The following is an 11,882-nucleotide window of genomic DNA, read 5'->3' on the forward strand; positions in this document are numbered from 1 at the left end:
GTACGGCATTTTGTACCCTCTCCAGCCTTGCTGTCAGCCTGCCAGCTATCACTCTGATGTCAGGGCACCTATTTCTGGAAGGCTCCCATTTCAATCCTTACTTCCAATTTGCTGAGGGTCAAGGAAATCACATAACCGGGATTGTTTTATTGCATCTAAATTAAGAGTAAATTGCCTCTGAAGGAGCACCTAAGAGACACGTGTGTTGTGAGCCAGAGCCTGGGCACTTGGAGTTTTGATAATATTTTGGCAGTTCAGTGGCTGTTTTTACTACAGTCTTGTTTTTGGTTGTGTTCCAGATAATCAGGGCTGCTAGAAAAGTGGCCTCTAGATAAATGAAGCATTTTTGCATTTACTTTGTAAACACCCCTCCCCCCACCCAAAACAGCACCTAACACTTTTAACCTCATGACTCAAGTCCTTTTTGGGAAGAATACACAAAAGTGAGGATAATTCTTTCGACTTTTCCAATACAAGAAAATAACTGAAAGGATATTTTACAACGCTTTCCAAAAGAAATGGTTTTTGTGCCAAAATCAAGCATGAGACATTTCAACCCAAAATGAAATCTGACAATGCCACGGGTAACTTAATTACAGCTCTTCCACAAGAGAATAGTATGGAGGCAAAAGAGGGTTTCGGTTGAGCTTTGTTGGAAATTAAATCCAATTATAATTAGTATTAACTGTGTGCTGGATAATGCCGTTTCCAAAATGTAGAACACTCCTCCCCTAGACCCAGATTTTCACTGTGAGGCCCAGTGCCAGGGACTATCCATCATCGAGAAGCAAACCTGGAAGTCTCCAGCACAGGCCCTGGAATTAGGCCCAGCTGGTACATGGACATGTGTGACTTCACGGGACAAACGTGGTAGACTGCCAAAGACGTCTAACCTCACTCGTTTGCTGTCAAGATGTGTTCCTAAAATAATCACATACCCTGATTTCCTGATGGCCTGTTGCCAAGGCTGCTAAACCTTTATTAACAGCACACACATAAGGACCAGACAAAACACCCTTTCTTCTCTTGCTTCTGTCTCCCTCTGATGCACAGTAGTGAAAAGAGTTATTTAGATGATTCAGCAACCCCCTCCCAACCCTGAACTGTCAGATCACTACACAACTGTGCTAACGCTTCCCTTCCCCACCTTGCTGCTGAATAATGTGGGCAATCACATCATCGCAGGGCCCTACTTCCCTTCTCAGGCTCAGTCCTCACTCCCCAGGGCTCAGAGAAGAGCAGCCTTGTAAGGAGATTGGCTCTCAGGAGCTGTTGTTTCTGCAGACTCTATCCTTCACGGCAAATGCGGCCTGGCACCAGCCTAAGCAATGATTGGGGGCCAGCAGCCTCTACATCTGATTGTGGGTGAGAGAGTGTGTGTGTGCATGTGTGTGTGTCTGCAAAAAGAGCACAGGGGTTCCAAAAGAGACACACCCTCGGGAGCACTTTCTTCTTGACTAGCTCTCAGAGCTCCGAATAGCCTCTCAGCGGTGCCTCCGCCAATCTGACCAACCCCACCCAATCTCGCCTCATCACACCCATCCTATGGGCCTTTCTGAAACCCAAACCAAGGGGAGCCACATCTCCCCTGTTCAGAACCTTCTGGGAACTCATTGCCTCGCTGCCTGGAGTGGGGGTCTGGACCCATCATCTAACTCACAGCCTCACTTTTCTCACGCCTCTCTGCCTTTGCACTACCCACTTCCCTCTCAAGGCTCGTGACTCATGTCTTCTAAGAACATTTCCCAGCCAATCCATCCATCTCCCCACCTCAGCAAGCAGAAAGAAACCACGTCATCTATTTTGGAAGTACTCTAATCCTACATGACATTCTCTCTCTATTGGATAAAAAGTCCCTGCAAGGCAGGAACTCTGCAAATCATCTGTCTGCCCAGCTTTCCACCAAAGTACCTAGCACATCACAGCACTCGACAAATGTTTGACAAGTAAATGAACACATCTTTCAGCTGGCAAAGAACTCCAAGCCCTTAGAGGAAATAGGATAGATTAAAAAGAAAAGTTTGAACCCAAGGGGATGTCCCACATCAGGGAAGTGTGCTCTGGGAGCCTGAAGGATCCTCCGAAGGACACACAATGTGCCTCCTGAGAGGCCCACCATGTGGATGGAAGCCGGCAAGAGGAGATTAGGACCAGAAAAGACCAGGGGACAAGGGCCAGAGCCTTGGCCAGCTTCTCCCTCCAGCCTGCCACAGCACAGGGGGCTGACGCAGGAAGAGGCCAGAGGAGGAGGAAGGAAAGAGCAAACCTTATCTGCACCCCAGCCCAGTGGCGGTCCCAGAGCCTGAGCCAAGTCTGTGCTGCACAAAGGGACTCCCTTTCCTGCTCCCTCCCTCCTGGGTCCTTAGGCTTTCACTCCCTTTTAAAACTTACTCCCCAAAAAAGCATGAGAGAGGAAACTAGCCAGAGCACACACACCTGCCTGCCTTCTCACCCCAAATCTCTAGCCACAGCAATGAAGGATGCTTTACAAACGAAAACAGTCCTTACCTAGGCTAGATAACCAGAAAGGGGTGTTCACAGGACACAAAGCTTCTAAGGCTCCATGAGATCAGATGGATGGCAGAGACCACACTCACAGTGTTTAGTTCATGCTGTGCCCTTATAACCAAATACCACAGACTGGATAATCTATAAACAATAGAAATTTATTTGGTTTACAGTTCTGGAGGCTGGGAAATCCAAGATCGAGGGGCCACATCTGGCAAGGGCCTTCTTGCTGCATCGTGGCATGGTGGAAGGCATCACAGAGTGAGAGAGAGGGAGAAGGGGGCCAAACTTGTTCTTTATAAGGACCTCAGTCTCTAAATAATGAACCCACTCCTGAGATAATGACAGTAATCCACTCATGAGGGCAGAATCCTTGTGACCTAGTCACCTCTTAACAGTCCCACCTCGCAACACTGTTGCATTGGGGATTAACTTTGTAACACATGAACTTTGGGGGACGTATTGAAACCATAGCACATAGACAGCCCCTCCCCAACAGCCTGGCCTGCCCCGTCCCACCCCTGTCACTAGACTGCAGTAAGGGGAAGCAGCACTCAGGTAACCTCCAGTACACAACTAGAAAACACATCCATAAAGACATAAGTACTTAACGAAAACTATCATTAAAAAACTCATCAACTTTATAAGTGGAAAAATAAATTGTCCAGAAAAAGAATTTTAAAAAAACAGAAGAAGACTTAAAAATAGATATAATTAGTTTGATACCAATCATAGGTACACATTCTTTCACAAATAGAAATTTAAAATTTTTAAAGTGAAAACTACTAAGAAGAACATAAGTAAAATCTTCCAGGAATGAGGTAGGATAGGTGTTATTTAAAGAAGGAGGAGGAGAAGGAGGAAAGAAATTAAAAGAGCATAAAATCCTATACCCAACCAAACTATCATTCAAGTGTGAGGAAAAACAAAAAATATTTCCATAACTGTCATGGTAAATTGGATTACTGTCTCCAGTTCTTCACTGCCTCCCTTGGCTATGGGACCCAGAAGTGTGGCAGCAAGGAAGATATCACCTCCAGCCCCATCAGCTTTGGGCTTGGCCAGGTGACTTGCTTTGGCCAATGCCATGGATGCAAAAACTTGGGTGGTGTTTGCATGGTTTTACTTGGGCCTCTTTAGTGCCTTTGATTTGCCATAAGAAGATCATGCCCCAGGGAGCCATTGCTCCCCAAACTGGATGCATGGAGCAGACTCAAATTCAACTTACAGCTGGAGCCAAGCCCAGCCAAGCCTAACAAGAAGCAGACAAATTCAGGGTTACCCACAGACCCACAAGCAAGGAAAATATATGTTTGTCATTATAGGTCACAGGGCCATGAGTTAATTGTTTCATGACACTAATGCAGCAAAACCAGACAGGGAAACACTGAGTTTACTATTCAGGCACTTTCTCTAAAAGAATTACTAGAGGATACCCTTCAAAAAAAATATAGTACTACCCAAGACATCATCAGAGAATTTTTTTAAATGTTAAGAAAAGAGCAAAATATGTAGTTATATCAAAATAGGCATTGATTATAAGAAAAAATTAACAATAATCTTGATGATCACACCATTCACCTTAAACGAGAAGTGATGGCAGGGAAAATAGAAGTTAAGATTCTTGTCTTATTCCGATGGTACAGAAAAGGATGAGGAATGCAGATGTAATTATTCATCATTGATGGAGAAAATAAATGTCAATGTGCAAATTAAAGTCTAGGGGTAATCACTAGAAAAATGTAGAATTGAGATATATTATTTTCAAACCATTAGAATAAAAAAGAAAGCAAGAAGAAGAAGAAGACAATCCAACAGAGGCCAAGAAGTTGCTTGTTTGGTTTTTTTAATCAAAAAAGAGAGGAAGAAGTAGCATTTTAGAGATAAAACATAAAGTAACATGGCAGGCATAAATTCAAACAGATCAGTGAGCAGTACAAATTCAAGGTTGAATTCTTCCATCAAGGCAGAAATTCTGAGAGCAGGGGACACTCCTGAAATAAAATAATGCAAAAAGGGTAAAAATGAAAGGTAAAACAAAACAAAACAAAAGGCATAGCAGGCAAACACTAACAAATCGGTACTGGATCAAAAATATTAATTTCAGACGATGGAATTCAAAGATAAAAGCATCAAAGGGGACAAAGAAAAATATCTAATTAATAAAAAAGTAAAATTTATATAAAAATTATCAATCTTTATGCACCTAACAACTAATCCCAAAGCATTTAATATAAAAACTCACAGAAAGACAAGAAATGGACAAGTCCATCTCACAAACCCCTTTTTTAAACAGGAGGATGTGAATGGGCGATTTACACAAGACATAAAACAGGCATTAAGTATTAATATAGAAAAGGATTCCCAACCACACTAGCTCTTGCACTAAAGGCTGCCACCTCCACCTGGGGTGGGGAAGACAGAATGAAGAGGAAATCACAAAGCCTTGAACTTGAACCCTTTCAGGAGATTTGCAAAATAGCAATGGAGGAAAAGAACTTCGATGTGCTGAAAGGAGGCATTATCTAAGGATCTCTCCCACCAAATCTTAATCTTGACTTAAAGGGACTCTTTAATCCACCACAAGCTGTGCCTCAAAATTTCTGGAACTTTAAAAGCAGCACAAACCCTTTTATGTTTCCATCTGTATTACACATAAGATTGTACTTTGTTTTTCTTTCTGGATCACGCATTCTGCAGTGAGTCTTGTGTATAATTACTCTTCAAAACTCACCCACATGTGAATCGGGCACAACGTTTTTTCCATGCAAAAAGCACCAGAGCCTTCTTCCCAGGCTTGTAACACAAAACGTAGTCAAGGTCTTAGAAACCACAGACCCAGGCTTGCCCACAAAAACACCAGCCTCTGGGGCCCAAGCCAGCTGAGCCCCGGTGGAGAGCTCCCAACCATGTGATACATTAATAGCTAAGCACAGGAGGCAGAATCGCTAGCTAACAATCAAGAGAACATCATGGAACACAGACCAGAATGGGAAAAGACATGATAGTTATGTCAGTACTCAAGCAAGTCACACAGCATCTGAGGGCATGACAGCCTGCCCCTAGAGACCAGCACTCACCTTCATGAATTACCACATTTAATCATACTATTTTGTTGTTGTTTCTGTTGCTGTCCCAGCTAGAGTGCCGTGGCCTAATCGTAGCTCACTGCAACCTCAAACTCCTGGCCTCAAGTGATCCTCCTGCCTTAGCCTCCTGAGTAGCTAGTACCACAGGTATGTGTCACCATACTTGGCTTTTCTATTTTTTGTAGAGATGGGGTCTTGCCATGTTGCCCAGGCTGGTCTTGAACTCTTGGCCTCAAGTGATCCTCCTACTTCAGCCTCCCAAAGTGCTGAGATTACAGGCATGAGTCATCGTGCCCAGCCAACCATACTATTTTTTAATTGTGGAAAAATACACATAAAATAAAATTTACCATCTGAGTCGTTTTCAAGTGTACTGTTCAGAGGCATTGAGTACATTCACATTGTTGTGCAACGATTATCACCATTCATCCACAGAACTCTTTTCCTCATCCCAGCTGAAACTCCATATCCATTCAACGCTAACTCCCCACTCCCCCTCCCCTGCCCCTGGCAACCACCACTCTACTTGGTGTACCTTGACTACTCTAGACTACTCTAGGTACCTTGCATAAATGGAGCACACAGTATTTGTCCTTTTGTGACTGGCTTATTTCACTTAGCATAATGTCCCCAGGTTCAGCCACGTTGTAGCATGTGTCAGAATTTTCTTCCCTTTTAAGCCTGCAAAATATTCCATTGTATGGACATACCACATTTTGTGTATCTATTCATCCATCTATGACACTCGGGTTATTCTAACTTTTAGTTATTGAGAAACCGTCCGATTTTCAAAGGCTCCTAGTAATCCATTGCTAAGCCTTGCAGTGAGCTTTACCCTCCCCAAATTAGTCCCATGTCCAACCTAAATCCTTTGTGTTGCACCATAAGGCAATCTATTCCTTGTGCTCAATGAAGGCTCTGCCACAGCTCCGCTGTTTACAAGCAGCAGGGCCTTGAGCAACACCCTTTGCCCTTCACCTTTCTATACCTCAGTTTTCTCACTGGTCAAAGGGGGAGTCCTGGCAGAGATCCAGGGAATCCTAAGTAAACTAGTAATTCACAGAGAGCACCTGATCCTGAGCCTGGCACATAGTAGAAAGGCCATATTGGTTTCATCCTGAAATAAGCATGCTTTGTAGATTTAAAAATTGTTAATCTTCTGCACTCAATCTCAGGTCTTTTAACTCTTTCAGATGACTCATGTTTTCTAATCAACCCCCTAAGAGGTATGTATGTGTCTCCACTGAGCCACGTTCACACACAGAGTAGCAACTGAGGCGTCCATTTATTCTTCCCTCCACAAGGTGGCCCAGAGCTGAGAAGAGGCTCAGTCTGAGGGCACAGCCCAGCATGGGTCCAGCCACCTACCCACTAAGCTCTGGACACACATCTCTTTGCATCTCACCACCCACACATCCAGAAATGCCCTCTTGGATTGCGCTGAAGGAAAGGGACTTAAGCCAGCCTCTCCCCACCCCTGTCTACGGGGCAACACTTTTCACATGGTGAGGTGGCCCTCGAACCCAAGGTCAACTCATCCTGGATGAGGATGATGATTGCGGTGTGTGGTAGGTAGAACAACAGCCCCCCAAAGATGTCTACCTCCTAATTCCTGGAAGCTGTGAACACATTACAGGTTGCAGGTTATATGACAAAAAGGAATTAAGGTTGCAGAAGAAGGAATGAGGTTGTTAGTCAGCTGATAGGGAGGCTATCCTGGAATATCCAGTGGGCCCAATTTAATCACATGTGTTATTAAAAACCAAAGAGTGAGGCAGAAGATTCAGTCAGAGATTTAACATTAGAAGGACTCAACCAACCACTGCTGGCTCTGAAGCTGGAGGAAGGAAGCCACAAGCCAAGGAATTGGCGGCTTCCGAAAGTTGGAAATGGCCCTCAGTTTACAGCCAACAACAAAATGAGGAACTCAGTCCTACAACCACATGGAACCGAGTTCTACCCATAACCCAAATGAGTGAGGAAGCAGATCTCCCCTAGAGCCTCCAGAAAGGAACACAGCCCTGCCAACGCCTTGACTACCATGTAGTGAGATACACGTTGGACTTCCGACCTCCAGAGCTGTAAGATAGTAGATCTGTGTTGTTTTGTGTCACTAAGTTTGTGGCAGTTTGTTACAGCAGCGATAGAGAATAAGACATACGGTCACAATGCGTGCACTGCATGCAGCCTGTGCTGAGGGCTTTACCTGCCTGGTCGTATTTCATCTTCACGACATTCCCGTCAGGTAACTACTGTCATCACCTCTGCTTTATGGAATGGGGGTGGATTAGCTGTCTAGGGCTGTCATAGTGAAGTCTCACGGACCTTGTTTCCAAATACAGTTACATTCTGAGGTACTAGGGGTCAGGACTTTCACATATGAAACTGGGGGATATTTAACAATTCAGCTCATGACAGGGAGACAATGGCAGAGAGAAGCTCTGTCCCTTTCCCAAGGTCACACAAGGTGAGGAGTTGGGATTGGATCCCAAATTGGTTGGACTCCAGAGGTTATCTATTATTAGCCACTGTGCAAACACGTCTCCCCAGGCCCCAGGTCCCAGCACAGAGCCGCTAAATAACTGCTGGTCCCCTAAAGTGCTCACACAGCACAGGCACGAGCGCGCGCGCACACACACACACAGACAGTAGTGACATCCTGGCCATCTTTGGCTTCTCCGTTGTTGTGCTGACCCTCAGTACCTTTTTACAGGAATGTCTGCTTATGTTGTTTGATTATGAAATCACTCAGAACTTTTGGGTTTTCTAGGTTCTAGTAACACTTGACATAAACTAGAATAGGGGTTTCCAAGGTCAGCAGCCACTGCAACAGGAAAAATCATCGCATGGAAGGTTGGTGTGCTGCTTGAGAAAGGGTTAGAATCAAAGTCCACACCCCTTGCCACTCCCTACCACAGAAAGATGTTCAAGACATCACACAGACCAGGAGAGCCAGAGGAGAAACTAGAGGCATTCCACACCAGTACCCTCCTGTTACAGGTGAATCACTGACCTGAAGAAAGTGGTCCCAGAGAGTTTCAGGGATGTGTTCATAAGACAAGATGAGTGTCAGATCAAAAGCTGAAGCACGTTTATCTTCAACTGGCCTGATCATTAATTTGGCCTAATTCATTCATTTATTCCCTCACTGAAACATTTACTGAAATATTTCTTTGAAACATTTACAACGCACTAATTATATGCCCAGAACTAGTTCACTAACTCTCTTGAACAAAAGGATCTAGGGTTTATATGAAAATGAACTTCATTACTGCTATTTCAAATTTATTAATCATAAAAATTGTTGCTTTTTGTCTCATTTAGTATGTTCTTGCTTTGATCTCAATATAACTACCTACTGATTTAAAGATCTAAGGGAATACACGTGGAGAATTGACAGCATCTTCTACGATATACTATAGTTAAATTTCCAAAAACCAAAAACAAAAGAAAATCCTGAGAGCAGCTAGAGATAAAAAGACATATTTCCTTCAAAGGAGCAACAGTGAGATTTATGGTCAACTTCCCAATAGAAACAATGGAAGCCAAAAACAATGAAACAATTTTTTAAGTGCTAGAAGAAAATAACTCACAACATAGAAAAAGAGCATGAATGTAGGTAAAGGTAAACAAATATTGATTGTACTAAACAATAATGATGACTTACAGAACTAAAATATATGTAGAATTAAAATCCATAATTACTATAATAGCACAAAGGCATGAGAAGGGTAGAGTTAAAGTGTTCAAAGGTCATATCATTGAGAAATGTAAAAACATTCATATTTGGGTGTAATTGGCCAAGAATATAAAATTAACAAGCAAATGGAAAGAAGGAAGAGGAATCATAAAAATGTTTGATTAATACAAAAGAAGGCAAGAAGGGAGAGAAAAAGAAATATAAAGCAGATGGCACAAATAGAAAGGACCTCCAAATGTTTGTCCCTCCATAAAAGCACTTAAAAATGGTAAAAATTTCTCAAAATCAACTTTTTCAGAAGTCTGGAAATTAACCAAAGGCTTGCAGCAACCCAGGAGCATTTTGTCAAGAAAAATGGTTCATCTCACAAAGAACAACAAGCTTTGTGGCCTTTGAACATATCCTTGTCCATTCCCTACTCCCCAGCTCTGTGGCAACCTGAAAATTAACAGCCCCCTTTCCCAGTGCCAGAGGAAACATTACAGGGCTGGAGCACTTTCAAAACCTCAATCCAAAAGATACACACTGGAAAAGTGTTGCTCTCGCTTGCTTCTCCCCAGGGGCATTTGTCAAATATTTTAACATCAGCTACCTGAGGTGATACACAATGGTTGGGGCAAACAATAGACTAACCAAAAAACTTAAAAGAAACAGCAGAAGAATGAGATGTCTATATGGACTTTGAAAAGTTCCAACATAGTCCTGGGTATCTAGAAAGATTGTTCATACATAGGACTGTGCACATGTTTAGGATAACACCTGAGAAAGCTCTAACCTCTCACCTCCGACTGACCTTGGAGCTCTGCACAAGCAGGAGTAAAGGCTAAAGCACAGTGGCAGCTACCTGGCCGAGTGTTAAGGAGTGCCTCAGCCTACACAGAGACATGCTCAACACAGACACAGAGACTGGGAGACTTATTGGTTACAGGCATTTAAGGAAATCTTTATCTAATTATTACCTGGCTCCTATGTAAACAAGTAGATACTTCGGTGGCCACATACAACAAAAATACAGACTTTACAGAATTAGTTCATAAAAGTCACAAAAGAAACAACTACTGAGTCAAGCATCAACAACAACAAACCTTAGGTAGTGGAGAGAATATGATTTCCAGAGTTGCCAAACTATTATTTGAAATGTCCAATTTTTCAAAAAAAAGAGACATTCAAAAACATACTCAAAAAAAGAATGACTGGTACATACACAAAACAGAAATTAATAGAAACTGTCCATGAGGAAACCCAGACATTGGAATTACTAAACAAAGACTTTAAAATCAGCTATTTGAAACATGTCCAAAAAACTAAAGGAAGCTATGTCTAAAGAACTAAAGGAAAGTATGGGAACAATGCCTCGCCAAATAGAGAATATCAATAAAGAAACAGAGATTATTGAAAGGAACTAAATAGAAATACTGCAGTTGAAAAGTACAACAACTGAAATGAAAAAGTCACTAATGGAAATAAAGAGAAGATTTGAGCAGACAAAAGAATCTGCAAACTTGAATATTTGTCAATTGAGATTATCCAATCTGAGAAACAGAAATAAAAAAGATAAAGAAAAACGAACAGAGCTCAGTGACCTATGGAACAATATCAAGCAGAGCAAGAAATGTATAATTGGAGTCCCAGAAGGAGAGAAGACATAAAAATATTTGAATGAATAGGCCAAAGACTTCCCAGATTTTAACATTACACATCTAAGAAGCTCAATGAACTACAAAATGGATAAACTCAAAGAAACTCTAACCTAGACATAAGATAATGACACTATTGAAAGCTCAAGGCAAAGAGAAAGCTTAAACACAGCAAGAAAGAAGTGACCCATCACATACAAAATATTGTCAATAAGATTAAAATAGTATCAGCTCTGTGTACATTAAAGAAATCGAATACATAGTTAAGACATTCCCATAAAGAAGGAAACTCCAGGCTCAGATGGTTTCAATGGTGAACTCTACCAAACATTTAAGGGAAAGATGATACCAACTCTTCACAAAGTCTTCCAGAAAATAGAATAGAAGAGACAACTTCACAACAATCCTTGACATCTGGTGGGAGGAGAGGGACAAATGGACCCAGCACTGCCAGGTGGACTGCTTTCCAAGCAGCATCGTGTCTCCCAGATCTGAAGCCCAAACCACTCTCCCCATTGAGTTAGCACTAAAACGATAAGCAGAGAAGACTCCAGGCAGTTAATTTCTCATCAGAAACCATGAAAACAAGAAGGCAGTAAGATAACATATTCAAAGCACTGAAATAAAACACTCTCAACCAAAGAAACTATCTTTTAAAAAAAGAAAGAAGAAACTAATACATCTAAGATAAGCAAAAACTGAGAGAGTTTGTCCCCAGGGCACCTGCCCTACAAGAAATATTAAAAGTAGTACTACAGGCTGAAATGAAATGAAAGTAACTTGAATTCAGAAATAAAGAGCACTGGCAATGGTAAATACATAGGTAAATATAAAAGAGAGCATAAATAGATTTTTTGTTTATAATTCCTTATTTTCTTATCTAATTTGAGAGATAACTGCATAATGCAATAGTTATAAACCTAAGGTGATGGGGACACACATATAAAG

Source organism: Propithecus coquereli, unplaced genomic scaffold (genome assembly GCF_000956105.1).
Source record: "Propithecus coquereli isolate 6110/MARCELLA unplaced genomic scaffold, Pcoq_1.0 Scaffold171, whole genome shotgun sequence".
Taxonomy (NCBI): domain Eukaryota; kingdom Metazoa; phylum Chordata; class Mammalia; order Primates; family Indriidae; genus Propithecus; species Propithecus coquereli.